General features: G+C 39.6%; 1 protein-coding gene across 1 annotated transcript in view; it reads right to left on the reverse strand.

The window, feature by feature from the left end:
- LOC149166839 (plant/protein, putative (DUF3411)) overlaps positions 1-15,272 on the reverse strand; it is a 41,569-nt gene that overhangs the window by 5,474 nt on the left and 20,823 nt on the right. The gene's annotated exons all lie outside the window — the stretch shown is intronic.

Raw genomic sequence — 15,272 nt, forward strand, 5'->3', positions numbered from 1 at the left:
TAGGAAGAGAGGATGGGCTCAAAAGGTGGTGAGGAAAAAGAAAGTCAGGGTTAAAATGTTATTAAGTGAGGATATATGAACCAAACAACGAATCAAATGTCAAGTAAGTTCTGATAGGTAAATTTCATGGGAGGAATATATAAGATAAATAACTGGATTGAGAAATTCCAGTTTCCTCTTTTGGATTATGGTCTGGTCTTCCACTTACTGCCTCTTGGTTGATAGGTATTCTATTCCACTTGGAATTTGATCCAAAAAAGATATTTGAAAGGGTGTTGGTATTGGGGATATGCTTATCTAGCTTTAAAGAAGTGGACTGCGTGTTTTGATCTAAGATCCGAAGAGGTAAAGCTTATTCCAATTTGGGTTCATTTGTCAGGCCTTTTTCTCTGAAAATAATTTGAAATCCATTAGGGATTCTTTGACGAAGACTGTGGATGAGGATGTGGATGCTTAGTTTAAATCTAGTGTTTTTGGAGGGCTTATTCCAATTTGGGTTCATTTGTCAGGCCTTTTTCTCTGAAAATAATTTGAAATCCATTAGGGATTCTTTGACGAAGACTGTGGATGTGGATGTGGATGCTTAGTTTAAATCTAGTGTTTTTGGAGGGTGACTTGAGTTGTGGTTGAAATGAACGTGGGAGAGGGTTTTCCCAACTCAATGGAGATTTTTGTTGGGGGATATGACTTATAGGAATATTGTTGATTCTAAAAGAATCTTGTTTAGGTGTGTTTGTTACCATCGTTATGGCCATGTTGTAGATTGTTCTAAACTTCTTCTGCAAAAGCTATGGAGGAAAAAGGAGTTTGTTTTGGCATCAAGGGGCAATAAGTCAGAGCTAAATGGCTCTCTCTCTCAGTCATTTTCATCTTTCGTCCCAAACCCAAGGCCTTTTCTCATTAAATGATGATGTTGCTCTTCAACAAGCGAGTGGTAGTTCAGTTGAAAGACCCGCAAAATTTGGTTCTTTGAATGGTGTCTCTCAACACGCCTACAACAATTATTGAAGTGCCAAAAGATGTTGTCATTCAGTTTGGTTCAAGGGGTGTTGTTTGTATCTCTGAAATGGGTTTCCTCGTTGGGGTTACAAGCTCGAAAGATCGGGATATACTTAATCCTAGAAATTCACCCCCTTCCAAAAATTTTTGTCCTAGATGTCCAGTCTAAAGACCGTGGTATCTCATGTGAGTGATCATCAAGAGTTGAAGGATCTTTCACAAGACCATGCTTGTAACTCTAACATTGCCTCTCTTGCTCCTCTTTTTGATTTGGAGAGAAATGTATCGGACTTGGGAAATGAGAATGTTTGGCCAACTCTACCTAAAGTTCATGATCAATTTTCCAAGATTCATACTTATGTTAGGGGTAAGCACTAAGAAGGGTCTTGTTGCTTCAATTGGTATCAACAAAGGTAGGTTTAGTTCCAAAGTTGGAAGTTTCTTTGAAGGTTCAATCATCTATTCCTGAGGTTTCTTGTCAAGTGTGCGGTCTTTTGGAGGATTCTTCTAAAACATTCTCCTATTGTAGGCTTTCTCTAAGGCTTCGCAACCAAGGGAATAAGTGTCAATTAGGGGGTCTAGGTATTTGTTTGGGTTTTGCCAAAGCTTTTGTATCCTCTTCAAGGGGAAGAAGATCCTATTTATTTCATGCCCAGGAAAAAGCCATAAGAGAACACTTAATGGGGTCCTTAGAGCAAGGTTCATTTGCAGTGTTGGTTTAAAATGATCATTTTATCTCTAAATATTAGAGACCTAGACAGTATTGTAAAACTATTGGCTTTAGGCAAAATTGTAGAGGTTAATAGACCAGGATGTTACTCTACTACAAGATATGATGGAGAAAGGTGTTAGAATTATTAGCCTTTATAGAGGTTCTTGAGTGAGCGGGGTTTCTTGTCTCTAGATGCCAATCAAAATTCAAGGGAGTTAATGAATGTTTGCCCATTGCTAAACTCTTATCTGCTTAATTCAAATCTCTACACTAAACTCTTCTACAAGGAAATGGATCTGATTTCAGTTACAAATAGTTATAGGCTATATAGTTCTAGGAAGGCTTTCTAAGATCCTTTTTTCTCTTTGGATTGCACTATTTGGGAGTATGCAATTTTATGTGGTAATATGAATTTTGTGTTATCCAAGTCGAAAGTTTTGGGAACGAGTTCTCAACCAGACCCTCAAGCTAAATACTTCAGGCATAAAATAAAAGCAGGATTTGTAGATTGAGAGCCTAAAAAGTTAAGACCAACTTAGTAGAATAATCATGCTACGGAGGCAAGTATTTCTAAGAGACTTGACCATTTTCTTGTTTCAGAGTCTCCAATTTCAAACTGAAGACATTCCGAAAACAGCATTTAGAATTCATGAGGGTCATTATGAATTTTTGGTCATGCCTTTTGGCCTTACCAATGCACCTTCTACATTTCAAGGTTTGATGAATTCCATTTTCAAACCCTTCCTTAGAAAATTTGTGTTAGTATTTTTTATGATATACTAATCTATAGCAAGTCTTGGAAGGATCATGTTCAACATGTTGACAGGGTGCTCAAACTATTGGAGGAGAAACAATTATATGCAAAAAGTTCCAAATGTTTCTTTGGAGTACAAAAGGTGGAATATCTAGGTCATATTGTATCTCATGAAGGTGTTAAGGTAGACCCTAGCAAAATTAAAGCCATTAAGGAATGGAAAATCCCCACATCCATAAAGCATCTGCAAGGATTTCTCGGGTTGATAGGGTATTATGGAAAGTTTGTTAAGAATTATGGGAGAATAGCAGCACCTCTAACAACATTGAAGAAAGATGCATTTTCATGGACTACAAAGGCCTTTGAACATCTTAAAGAAGTGATGTGCCAAGCACCGGTTTTAGCTACGCACGACTTCACAAAAACCTTTATTGTGGAATGTGATGCCTCGGGAAATGGAATTGGTGTTCTTTTAATGCAAGAAGAAAGACCCATTGCTTTCGAAAGTCGTCCAATCAAAAGGAAAGTATTTACACAAAGCTATTTATGAAAAGGAAATGTTGGCAATACTACATGCTCTTAAGAAATGGCGACCCTACCTAATGGGAAGACACTTCAAGGTAAAAATGGATCATGATAGTCTTAAATACTTTTTAGAACAAAAATTATCTTCGGAAGAGCAGCAAAAATGGGTCACAAAGATGTTGGGTTATGACTTTGAAATCATATATAAAAAAGGGAAGCAAAATGTTGTGGCAGATGCAGTCTCATAATCCATACAAGGTATTTGGACATTCTCAATCTAAATAATTCTCATAAGAAGAGTCAGATTGGTAACCCATCTGTATGGAATCATATCATCCAGCATTGTCACATAGCAAGGCCTTAACTAACAACTCTATCTCTACACAAGATCAGAGCACAATGTTGGCAAGACCAATGATTTATAGACACTCGGGTTCTCTCAGAGTATGTTCCATCAAGACTATCCTTATCTTGGATTCCCAGTCCTCAAAGAATATCGGTCCTTTACGACTACTCTTATATTGGATGCCCTACCACATCCTCAAAGAGTATCAAATGCCAGATGCTTACCCAATCCTCCATTCTATCTTCCCAAGTGAAGAAAAGAATGATATGTCTATCTCTCCCTCTCAATTAGGGAGGATATGCCCATTCCAATGAAGGAATGTACCCATTCCTATAAAAGGAATATACCCAAGCTCCCTCTTGACCAAGGACTTGCTTCCAGCAGTGCTTTGGGCATCTACATAGTGAGTGCCCCTTTCTTTGTATTTGCATTTTCTTAACTGATAAAAAAAAATAAGCAAATCATAGGCCTCGCCGTCTAACTGGGTCTTCTCCTCTAATGGGTTTCCCGGGATAAATCTTGTGTTCATTTGTGTGGGGATGTGTATTCAGTTCTTTTTTCTTTCATTTCGTATTCAGTGATTTTCATAAATTAGTGCAATAAGTTAGTGATATTAAATTTGAGATATAAGGAATTAAACCTACATAATAAAAGATTTCAGAATATTACAGATCACCAAGGGGATGAATGGAAAAGGGTCGGTAACCAAAGTTTAGACCTTCTACTATAATATATAATTTTGTTGATATTGTTCCAACGGATACTTGGTATAAATTTGCAGTCAAATGATAGACACAAAAGTAAAAGGGGATCAAAACCAAGTTAAAACTAAGGGGCAACTTCAAGTACACTCACTAGTGCAACCAATTGTGTACATTATTTTATAATTTAATTGTTATGAAATGAAACTATTTTTTTTAACTGTGATGAGAATATTGTATTAAATCAAAATTTGTGCTTGGATCGCAGCCTATAGAGCAAGTGAGTACAATTAAAATCCTTAAAGGCCAGTGATAATTGTAACCTTATGACAATCTTCATTCTCAATATCTATTAGTTGTTTTACTATCCTAAAGGACACAAGGTCTTTGGAGGTGTAGATTCTCCAAAAGAGTTGTAGATACAGACAAAATTTACATGACAACACAGACCCATTGTTAAGGGATAGTTGTGAGGGAAGGAATACCATTTCTCACTAGGACTCCTATGTCCAAGTTTATACCGTTATATGAGAGATCATGTGCAGCAGAAATGTTTATTCTCAAAACATGGAAGAAGCTAATAGTAGAGAAGGGTAGTTTTAGATTCTTCATTCGATCAATAATGCTTCACAACTTGCAATCCTTACGCAAAGATCCATGAACAAGGTGATGGATAGCTAGCTGTGAATCTCCCAACACCACCAAATCTTCAATATTTGCTATTTATCTCTGATATTGGAAGTCTCTACTCTTGGCTCCTCCTTTGTTTCCTCCTCTTGAGACCCCTCTGCGATAACTGGTAGGTCTTGAGATTTCATAGATGCCAAGTTCTCCTCAAACTTGACATCTCGGCTCACCACTATCTTCCGTTGATCTGTCAAGAAGACTCTATAAGCCTTTGAATCCTTGTTGTATCCCACTAGAATGCCCCTCTCACCTAAGGATTGTAACTTTGTCCTCTTTTCCACGAGTATGTGGATGTAGACTAGACAACCAAATATCCTAAGATTTCCTATACGAGTTTCTTGCCTATGAATGCTTCCTCCGGTGTCTTGTCCTTCATAATTCAGTGTGGGCTCCTACTCTGTAAATACACAGTTGTGTCGCATAACTTGACCCACAAAATCATCAACAAACATTGATGATAGACCGTTCTTTTTCTCTGCAACACCATTTGTTACGAGTTGTAGGCCATTGTCTTCTCCCTCTTGATCTCTGCCTCCTTATAGAAATCAACGAACTCATGAGAGGTGTATTCACCCATGTTGTTTGTCCCTAGCACCTTGATATTCCTTCCTATCATGTTCTCCACCTGAGCTTTGAAAGCTATGAAATCACTGAAGACCTCACCCTTGGTCTTCATGAAGTAGATCCAAATCTTCCTAGAGAAGTCATCAATGAAGTTCACTTAGTAAGATGCACCCTTTACTAAAGATACTAACATAGGCCCTGGCACATGCTAAATTGGGATGGGTCAAATCCAAAATGCCTTTGGATCGAGTCTCGCTACTAGGACAAGATGCCTTGACATTCTTGCCAAATACACACACCCTTTGCACACCCCCTACTGGTCTAGCCTAAATTTTGGAAGCCCAATGACCATCTATCATAATAATGGTAGAGCTTTGTGATGGACATGCCCCATTCTCTTGTGCCAAATCTTACACATGCTCTCACTGGTGTTCACTAGTGCCTGAGTAGGCTAACCCTAAAGTCTATAAAGATTCCCCTCCCAAACTCCAATCCTCGTTGCAATCACTGGACTGGCTCCCTCTGGGCAGATGAACACTTGCCCCCTCTCAAAGCTAACCTCATAACCTTTGTCTTCCATGATTGAGATGGACAAAAGGTTCTTCTTTAGGCCTAGTACATAAAATACCTCTTGCGCGTTAAAGGACCCTCTTAACTCAACTGAAATGTCCCCTCACTACATTCGTGGCATCATCGCCAAACTCAATATGGATCCCTGAGTCATCCTCTACAAAACTCCTGAATAGCTCTCTAGCCTCCGTCATGTGTCAAGAGGTAGCGTTGTCCAAGTACCACGCGCTTCTAGCAATAGTGCTAGTAGAAAGGCAAGACATAAGTGAAAAGTCACTCTCGAACTTGGAAGCAAGCTCGCTCAACTGTCTTTGTTGTCGCTGCAACTGTCTACAACTTCCCCTTGCCAGTCTTATGGCAGATATAACATTTGATATTTGTTCATATCTCTCTTTTGTCTGGATTGTTGTCCCTCTCCCTCACTGTCTTGCTAACCAAGGCTAAGTTTTCATCTCTTGCTCCTCCTCCCTGCTTGTTGGTCTTGGACCCTTTACGAGTCTCTTGGATACAGTCATCCCAAACTCTTTCCCAATTGGGAAGACGCTCCTTAGCACAAATGCCCATGATGAATGGTTCCTAAGCTTTGGTGAACCCATTCAAAGCAACATTCACTAGCTTTGCATCCAATACAGCTTCTCCAATAGTTGCAAGCCAATCAAAAATCTATGTGATATTCGTAAGGTAGTTGGTCACATTGGCAGAGGGGTTCATTCTGCACTCTTTGAGCTTAGTTTTGAGAATCAAATTCCGACTCATTTTATCACTCTGAAAAAGTGATACCTGGGAATCAAACATCTCCTTAAATTTGGTCTTTTTTGCAATATGCGGAATCAAATGATCTTAATAGCTTCAAGCATCACCTTTTATGCATTTATGTTCTTCTTATCCCACACTGCCTACACTACAGGGTCTACTATTATTGTTGTCTACGTGCTCCTTAGGGTCTGTGTTGGGGTGCTCCTTCAAGATCATTGAGATTCTTTCCTTCCATGGCAAGAAATTTGAAACCCCATCAAGTTGATCCTCAACTTTCACATTGGTTACTAACATGGCTGTCCTGAGCTTTGTCTCTCAAGCTTGTTGAAGTAACTTGGAAAACAATAGATATGCTTTTCTCTCAAAGCAATTGATGCCATGTTAAATTATCCTAAAATCAACTATCTAAGAAAATAGATCAGATCTAGTTGGAATTATTAACTCTTGCATGCAGCAAAAAACGAGAAAAGCAATCACACATAGTGCACAATTATTTTTGCTCTTCTAGATCAGTTCATCATTTAAAATTATCTTCAGAACTTACAAGAGCTCCCTTACAAGGAAAATGGCTTTGAGAAATCAATCAAATGAACAAGCCTGAAATTTCAATCTGCCCATAAATCGAGGCAACCTACCCTACCCTACAATTTGTACAGTTGTACGAAATCCGTATGGATGTTTGTACAAGCTACTCTACGGGGTTGTATGGTTGTTCTTTTGCTTGCCACAAGTTTTGGTTGAAGATTGGTTGCCTTCTCCTTGCTAAACTATTGTTAAAATCCTCACCAATGGCTAAAAATCAGATCTTTGATTTTCTTCTTCACTCACATGACTTGTGAAATGAATGCTCTTTGTTTGTCTTTTTCCTTTGCCCTCTCTTTCTTTTATAACTTTGACATGAGCCAAAAACCTAATCTTCAACAATTGAGATCTGAAAGTTCACTTTATTAATTAATTAATTAATTAATTGAACTTCTGAAAAAACATAGGATACTTTTAATGACAATTTCCATAAGTACACACCCTCATGGAAATACTTGTCTCAACTACTAACACTAACAAAAAGAAAAACCATTTCCAAAATATAGAACTTGGGTTTGATATTATGTCTAGACTTTATACTTATTCTTAAAATTAGCAACATATTTACCAGAAAGCTAAAAATTGACCCCTTGAACCTTATATTTTTCGACTATTCGAGTGTTGCAATTGATATTTATCTCTACCAATTTGGCTTCTAACTAGTATTCACAGAAGTGACAATCATCTAATAGAAGATAGAGCCACACAAAATGCACATGGAACCAAGAGGAGGGATTATTAAACGACCAGAGCCTTGGTCCTTTTGACTTCCGTACACACGAACATTGGAAGCATGCCCTCAGGATCCCTCTAATGATGCTCAAAAACTTTAGGTGGAGACCCCTCACCACCTTTTGCCTCCTATTCCAATGTCCCTGGTTCTATGAGGACAAAGGTAGATATTGTTGCTTATTCCAAGACTACAACAGCTCCCTTTCCACCTCCTTTCACTATTACAACTAGAGACCCCTTCCTCTATTTGTGAGAGAGTTGTTCAAGCATAGATCTCAATCTTTATAAGGTTCACCTCAACTGGAGGCCCTTAAGAGGATCACCTCATATTTCCTTAATGGGAATTGTCTAAATGCTCTACAATTTGGACCCGTTTTAGCCATTTATTGACCCGTTTTGGTCATGATTTGACTAACTTTGGTCGTATATGTATGCAATCCTAGAACATTTGAACAATTCCTTTCCTAGTTGAGCCATATGGAAGCAACACAAAAGATAGAGACCCAACATACTCAAAGTTCGGATTGGTGAGGCCTCATTATGAGGGATTATCACCCAACAAACGACCAAATCCTTGGTCCTTTTCACCTCCATACACACAAATAAATTAGATGCATGCCCTCAAAGTCCCCCTATGGATCCTCACAAACTTCAAGTGGAGACCACTCACCAAATTTTGCCTCTTATTCCACTGTCCCCAGTTATATGAGTACAGAGGTAGATATTGTTGCTTATTCCAAGACTCCAAGAGCTCCCTTTCCACCTTTCACTATTACAACTAGAGATCCCTTGCTCAATTTGTGAAAGAGGTGTTCAAGCATAGATCTCAATCTTTACAAGGTTCGCCTCAATTGGAGGCCCTTAAGAGGATCACCTCATATTTCCTAATTGGGAATTGCCTAAATTCTACAATTTGGACCCATTTTGGTCATTTATTGACCTTTTTCCGTCGTGATTTGACATATTTTGGTTGTTTATGTATGCAATTGTAGAACAATTAAACAATTTCTTTCCTAGTTCACCCATCCTATGGAAGCAACAAACAAAATATACAGACCCAACATACTCAAATTTCGGATTGGTGAGGCCCTGTATCTCCTTGCAACCTCCCCCCAAGGGGTCAACTAACATTTTCAAGACCCGCTATGGATCGTTGTTCTAAGTCACAAGGCATACACCAGCAAACCAACAAAATAAACCATTTTTATGCAACCCTAGAGTGAACTCCCCCTCCCAGCGTATTAATCCCTAGGTTGAGCCAAGGAGCCAAGTTTTTATTAAGAGATTCTTCCCTTCGACCTCGTATTATTGGAAGAGATAGACTCCCTCATCGTTATGCTCCCCCAAGGATCACACAACCAAGCCCCACAATCTTGATTACTCCCCACAAGATATCATCCACCAATGCATTAACCCTTTCATTGTGCTTGACAACTCCAACAACATCTCATTCCAGTCACTTGTCCTCGGCCCCCAACTTCAACAAGCTTTGACATCCTCTCTCTTTTGTTCAAAGCTTCGAGTTTCAATTACTAGCATTTTTATTGTACCACCAACTTATTTTGTACTTTATCTTATCTAGAAATTCAACATCTTATTTCTATCTTGTTCTTAGGTCTTATTATCCTTTTAGTCATTTACTAGGGAATATAGTTCACAGGGCCTCGTTTTGGTATGCAACAGGCCCTCCAACCTTGGCTCGAGAGACGGCATAGTCAAGGTTACTTGGGAGTGGGAGTGGGAGCAAAAGTGGGGAGCGGGAGAGTAAATGGGAACGAGGAGCGACATTTGTTTATGCATATATGTCAATAAAAGCATGTAGAATGATGAATTAGAGATATAACAGAAAATAAATAAATAATAATAATAAAAAGAAACAACAAAATAAACAAACCGAAAAAAAAAAAGCATCGATTGAACCATATAACATCAATCATCTAGAAGTTATAATCTTCATCAACCACGTCCACAAGTTAGTAACATGTAACATATCAAGTCTCATGATTCATCAATCTTAATGTTTTATGCTTTCAAATGACAAAATTCAATATATAACATTTATCATTATTGATCACTAAAGTTGTAACTTGTACTTGTAACCATTACCATTACCAATTAACCAAACGATAGCAAAGAATATCTAACATGAAATGAAATTTTTCAATTTTCAACTTTCACGAAGCATCATATTCATAATTCATTACCAATGAGTTATAAATGCCAACTTCAAACTTCAAACTTAAATTGTCATATATTGTTTACAAGAAATACCATAATAAATATGAAAGTGTCAATACTTATAAAAAGTACTAGAAAGTAGAAAAGACAAGTAAATATATTATCTATTGTTAGACTCTCTTGCCACGAGAAATTTCTAATTTCTTGTCTCGTGCTTTATTTGGAGTCTCCTCCTGCATAGTCGAACGACCTTGGTGCTCTTGATTAAATACAAGTTCCATACCCTAGTACCCTAGGTGCTCTTGATTATTGGGAATCTCCCCCGCATAGAGGGCTTGGTGCTCTTGATTAAATACAAGTTCCATACCCTAGTATATGACAAAATCCAATAGAAACATTGCAATCCCCCCAATCCTGAAATCCTAAAAAAATGACAAGTTTGCTGGATTTTGAGTGAGATCTAAAATTCTACTTTCTCCATATGAAATCCAATGAGGTCGAAACCACCCACAAGCATCCTGAGTCATTTCATGGTAATGTTAAAAATTTAAGTAAACGGATTAATTATTTAACATTACCATGAACTACATATCAATACTAGGGCCATAGGCTTGAACATTAGATTGCCCCACTCAAAAAAAATTGTTTCCAATCTTCAATAGCTCCCTCTATCACTCCTAAATAGGCAGGGAGCGAAAAAATAAATTTAGGGAGCGCAATCTTGAAATTTGCTTCGCTCCCGGGGGTCACTCTCGATGCGCTCCCACCCAGAGCGTGCTTCGGGAGCAGGTTCGAGAGGGGGGAGTCATGCCCCTGCAACCCTGGGCATAGCTCACTAGCACTCAACAAGAGACAGCTTCTAGGGTCGGTTTCAAGACATCTAATCCAAAATCTACCTCATGGAGACTAATACAAAACCCACAGTTCTCTATGGCTCCAAAACTTGGGGGCCACGCTTGTTCCAAATAAATTGGGCCATGATGGATAGAATCTAGACCTTGCTTCTCACGCACATCATCTGCCAAAAGCATTCAGTTCTACATCCCCACTATTGAGGCAGAGTTTGATGTCTATCCACTTCACGTCAAGGTCATTTTCTACTTGGTATCTTTCCTTCATAGTATTAGGCCTTTCAAAGACTCTGCCACAGGGAAAGATAGGTACCCCTACCTTGCACTTTGCTCCTCAAAAGCTCTCGCTTTGGATCTTCCTCAAGTCGTAAACGAGGTTGGATCTAAAAAGGCGTCTCAGATTCTCTAGTCGATGACAATCTCCCTAAAGGACCTCCCCCTGTTCAGATTGTCCCTTGATGTTTCGAACCATCTCTTTTCGACTAGACAAGTACTAAATCAAGCTATCAGAGAGGACATACAGATTGTACATTCAAGTCACTTAGACCTCACTTGCAACGAGCCTGGGACGAAAGATGTCCTCTACCTAGAACATTTTTGGAGCTACGTGTTAAAATTGGCAACTAGGGCCAAATTCCACTCTGGACAGCTCATTTGATGAAAATGATTATTGCATTAAATTCCCCTTTTTGAGAGAACCAAAATCGACCTAAAGATCATCAAATTCGTATAAGGAGAACTGCATTTTTTAATTTTTGTCCATTCATATGCAAAGTGTCAAGGTCGGCTTCACCTGCATAAGGACCAATCGTCATGTCTATTGACCCTCACCAATTTGTATATATAGGTGCCCTCCAACCTCATTTGGGACACATCCTATGAGCATCTAATATCTGAAATAGGGCAGCGGATCTGAGGCTAGGGCAAGGAGGCAGCTAGCACGAGTTTGGGGAGAAGGTTGTCTCCCTCTTAGGTGTGGATGTCTTGCAAAGAGAGGCCGCAGATATCTGGGCTTGGAGCAGTCAGCAAGGAGGTGTTTTAGGGCTGATTCAAGATGGTTTAGGGAAGCGCACTTCTGGCCAGATCAGGACGCAGGAGCAGAGGTGAGTTGGGTGTGTTTGTGTGCTTGTTTTTTGGATTATTATCTCTGTTCAGTAGGCCGCAAGCAACATAGTTGGGGACTGTTGTGAGGGCCGACAGACCTAGTCTTGGGGTGTTTTCCCTAGCCAAAGTCAACCTACAGCAAGCCGTGGATGTACAGGGGTAGCGAAGGCTGAAACAAGGTTTTTTCATGTCCTAGGGAGGTCGCATATAGTGTTGTAGCAAATCTGTCTATTGTTGGGTGACTTGTGAAGGTTCCAAGGCCTACAATAGTGCAGGAAGGCAGCATTGAAGGGCAGTCAGTTTGTACAAAGAATCACAGTGACTTGGAGCAGAATTAGGGTTGTTGTGATGCCCTAACTAGAGCTCAGAAGTTTGCACAAACCCTTGAGCAGCAGCAGCGCTTTGCAAAGAGTCTCTTGGATGGATAGACTGTAAATAGCCCTAATCTGACCAAGCTTCTACAGCAGTATGTCACCAGCTTCAGAGGACGCTATTTGACTGCTCCAGAATTGCAACTTTGAACAGACCATCTATTTATCTAAGAACAGTGATTGGGAGGTCAATTTTGACTTTGAATTGATGTACTTTCTCTCTCTTCTCTCTCTGCTGAACATTTTATATGAATAATAAGAACTGATCAACGGTTTTCCCCATCTTGGGGTTTTTGCCTGGCTTGAGTCATATTCTTGTGTTCTCTTGTCTTGGCCTATCTTCAGCATTTTTCGTTTATGTTTTTTCTTCAATTATTGTCAAAATGATTTATGTGATTGCTAATGGAAATATAATGGATTGAAAAATGAGCTATATGGATCTTCAAAGTAACTGTCCTATACAAAGAACATGTTTACCTACCCTTTCCAAATAAACTGGACCATGATGGATAGAATCTAGACCTTGCTTCTCAGGCACATCATCCGCCAAAAGCATACAGTTCTACAGCCCCACTATTTAGGCAGAGTTCGATGTCCATCCATTTCGCCTCAAGGTCATTTTGTACTTGGTATCTTTCCTTCATAGTGTTAGGCCTTTCAAAGACACTACCACATGGAAAGATAGGTACCCTACCTTGCACTTTGCTCCCAAAAGCTCTTGCTTTGGATCCCCCTCAAGCTATAAATGAGGGTGGTTCTCAAAGGCATCTCAGATTCTCTAGTTGATGACAATCTCCCCAGAGGACCTCCCCCTGTTCAGATTCTCCCTTGATATTTTGAACCATCTCTTGTCGACTAGACAAGTACTGAATCAAGTTATCAGAGAGGACATATACAGATTGTACATTCAAGTCACTTAGACCTCACTTGCGACGAGCCTGGGACGAAAGATGCCCTTCTAACTAGAACATTTTTTGGAGCTACGGGATGACATTAACATCCCAACCCCCCCATATATGAGCAAACATTGGATGCAATTGCTCAGGATCCCTTTAAGACAACTCTGAATCAGTTCTCATCAACTCCAGATAGAGATAGACCACCATATACCGCAGTCTGATAGGATTTTCCTATAGGAGCCAGAGACAAAGAAGCAAATTATTTTTAGGTGCCTCTTATACTATGAGATCAAAGGATGCCTCTTATACTACCTCTATAAAAACTCAGGGGGCTCGCTCTCTACTTTCTTCTAGTATTGAGACCAAAGATGCCTAGCCCTATTCATTAGGAAGATCTTCAACCACAAATCTTAGTTCCTACATGCCATGCCATGCCTTGGGATGATAAGATGGTCACTTCCTACTTTCTTGTTGATCCATCAGATTGAAGCAACAAGCAGCCCGCAGAGTCCCAACATGCACCAAACAATAGATTGGTTTGACCTCGAGTCTCTCCCCAAACTCCCCCTCTAGAAGACCGACCATTATAATTACCAATTCAAAGGTGCCAAACCATACACCAATACATACATCCTCATAGCCTTAGAGGATTTAGCTCCAGACAGACCCAAAGCAAGGCACCTCCATCCATCAGATTACCTCCTAGATATAGAGGAGTAGCCATAGATCTATCTAAAGTTTCTTTCTTTCTACCTCAAATGCTAGGAGTATCCCTCGCTTCTACATCCCCATGGTCATACAGTTGGATCCCCAATGGTTCCAGAGGACTCCGACAGCGAGACAGTGCCTAGTTCACCCCCCTCGCCCACAACCATCAAACCTAAGAGACCTTGACATCATTAGCTCCAACATCAAATCTCTCTTTCCCACTCTCTCTCTCTCTCTCTTAACAAGCTCGAGCCGTCCACTTTTTCAGTCTTGGACAAATTCACTTAGTATTTCGTGTCAACGTACCTTTGTCACAATTATATACATGTATTTTGAGGCTATAATATTACAGGTTTCTTTCTTTCTTTTTTTGTGTTATTCTAGGCAATCTCTAGGAGATGTGATTGCACTCCCACATTGTCTTCTTATTATAGCTTATAAGGTTAGATCTAGTTATCTTGATTTCTATCTTTGCAGCAAATTAAAATGCGTGCTCCATAGAAGAAACCAGAAAGAGTTCCTAGTAATGTCTTTTCTACAATACTAGAGTATGTTTTGCACCGGTGCTTCTCCTACTTGTCACTTAGCAAATTTCTACTTGTATCATTCTTAAGCAAGGTCAACATCCGAAAGTTTTATTCCATGAACCTATTTCCTTCAACAAAGCCTTCCACTACCAATTCACCCAATCCATTTTTAGCACAAATATGGGTTTGTCCTGGGTTTGTACAGCCTGTTCATCCAGGAAGCTGGCCTGATACAGAGGCATAACTTGGCCACAACACCCGGTCCACACAAAGTCTAACAAATGTGTTCAATGCACTTGTCCAACTCAGAGAAGGAGCACAGAAAGCTCTTGAAATGTACTGGGAGCCAGACTGGAAAGAACTGAGTAAAGCTCAAGTAGATAGAAGCAACCCAGAAAGATGACCATGTTTACATATATTCCAGGCTTCGCAAATCAAGGATAAAGTGACACAGACCAGTACAGATGTCTCTAGTCTTGCATTCGAATTGTGCTACTAAATCAATTTTCTCAAACACTGCTTTTGTCTCCTGCTAACAGGGTCCCTCCTGCTGCTGATAACAGGGAAAGTCCCAGCAGAGCCATCCAAAAGCAGCCCAAGGATCCTCAGACGTCACAAGGTTCAGCTCAGTCTGTCCCCACTCAACGTCTCGTTCATAATCAATACTGCAGATAGTTCTAACAGTTTCACACAAACTATCTGAAGT

This window comes from Pinus tabuliformis, chromosome 5_1 (genome assembly GCF_031772625.1).
Source record: "Pinus tabuliformis cultivar Carrire ecotype Pingquan chromosome 5_1, CPIR1, whole genome shotgun sequence".
NCBI lineage: Eukaryota > Viridiplantae > Streptophyta > Pinopsida > Pinales > Pinaceae > Pinus > Pinus tabuliformis.